This window comes from Anopheles coluzzii (assembly GCF_943734685.1).
Source record: "Anopheles coluzzii chromosome X unlocalized genomic scaffold, AcolN3 X_unloc_7, whole genome shotgun sequence".
Classification (NCBI taxonomy): Eukaryota; Metazoa; Arthropoda; class Insecta; order Diptera; family Culicidae; genus Anopheles; species Anopheles coluzzii.
This window is the reverse complement of record NW_026054502.1, coordinates 107,501-109,570: the sequence shown is the minus strand read 5'-3', so window position 1 is coordinate 109,570 and position 2,070 is coordinate 107,501.

Here is a 2,070-nt window from a genome sequence, read left to right as displayed (position 1 = left end):
CGTGTCAGGAACGCACCCTAGATGATGAAAAGTGCAACCAGAATGTCAATCGACAACATTCCCGGGGGTACAAATTTGCTCTACGCGTCCCTAGGTAGGGTACTTTTTCATACAAACATCAAAGTGTACGGTGCACACAGTGCGCGGAACAAAAATTGCTCGGTCAGACCTAGGACGGGCCATATCTCGAATACTAAACGTCGCAGATGGGTGTCGTAGAACAATTTTAAGTTCGTCTAACGATTCTACATCCGATTCTGGATAGTGGTTTTTCGACCACTTTTCAACATTTTGTGACACCCCGAACCTAGGGGCAGCTCCCTAGCTTTTTTCAAAAATGTGCACCGAACGGGCCAGAGAGCTCGAGTAGTCGAAAATTTTTTTTTTGCTAAAACCCCTCAAAACGTGTCAGGAACGCACCCTAGATGATGAAAAGTGCAACCAGAACGTCAATCGACAACATGCCCGGGGGTACAAATTTGCTCTACGCGTCCCTAGGTAGGGTACTTTTTCATACAAACATCAAAGTGTACGGTGCACAAAGTGCGCGGAACAAAAATTGCTCGGTCAGACCTAGGACGGGCCATATCTCGAATACTAAACGTCGCAGATGGGTGTCGTAGAACAATTTTAAGTTCGTCTAACGATTCTACATCCGATTCTGGATAGTGGTTTTTCGACCACTTTTCAACATTTTGTGACACCCCGAACCTAGGGGCAGCTCCCTAGCTTTTTTCAAAAATGTGCACCGAACGGGCCAGAGAGCTCGAGTAGTCGAAAAATTTTTTTTTGCTAAAACCCCTCAAAACGTGTCAGGAACGCACCCTAGATGATGAAAAGTGAAACCAGAACGTGAAACGACAACTTTGTTGGGGGTACCCTTTTTACTCTACGGGCCACTAGCTTAGGCGCGCCAACAGCGCTTTCCTCTCGGGTTCCCATTTTTTGCCCTCCTGGGATTATGATCATTTACTCATTGCCTACTATAGGGAAGGTACCTTGCTCCGAGGTCAAAAATGAAGATTTCACCAAATCGTAGTTTTAACCTCTATTTAGTCGTAGGAGCATGGTTTGCAGTGTCCGTGGGTCATATAAGCCCCCGTTTGGGTCATACGTCCCCTCCCCGATGAAAATCGTCATATGACTATAGGCCGAACTTATGAAGCAAAAGTGGTGTCTGGTGGGTTCTGCCGATGATCTTAACCTATGATTTTGAGTTTCCACTCTTTCAAAACGTTTCCTGGAGCAGTACATCACGGGTCTACGGACCCAAAGACTTCGTTGCGATGGTTTCAAGCATAAAAGTTGTAACAGTTAAGGGTTTTTAATACGCGTTCATTAAATCATTGCTTGAAACTAAGCTTCGTTGTCTTTAAACTCTGCAAGACCAATCGAACTTCTTAGGGAAACTCGAAGCATTCACGCTAAGCTGGTGGTGCAGGGCACATAGCGTGATGAAACCGGGTTTCCCTAACCAATGTGGCATATTTTTTCCCTGAGAGTGAAGCTCAGACCCACGTAGGGGAGAGCGAAGTGGAACTTTAATGTTCAATGCAGCAAATGTTCGCCATGCGGATAAACAAGTTGGAATAGTTCAATGTAGTGTAATGCAAACACGAATCGCAAATAACGATACGGGACCCAGAAGCAATTCTGCGGATCCCTCGGGGAGTGGTGAGTTGATATAAATTAGAGGTGAAAGTCCAAGTTGTTCGAGCTCCGGCTCGGCAGCCGATACGAGGTTCCTGTTGAGCTTGTTTGTACATCGCGCAGAGGCGCCGTTCGGTTCTAGCAATGATTCCCGCCACCATGTTCCATGCGTGCAGAGATCCGTTAGAGCTCGTTCAATGTGTCCCGCCGTGATTACGAAAAAGTCCAACAGTTGACTTAGTTGGGTGTGCGTCAAGTAATCGCGCAGAGATGCCGATCGGTTCCTAGCAATGTTTCCCGTCACAAGGTGGTATTGGCACCTGTGCAGAGTGGCCGTTAGCAATGTCTCCCGTATCACGGTGGTGTACCATCACTAGTGCAGAGTGACCGCTAGCAATGTCTCCCGTCACAAGGTGGTAG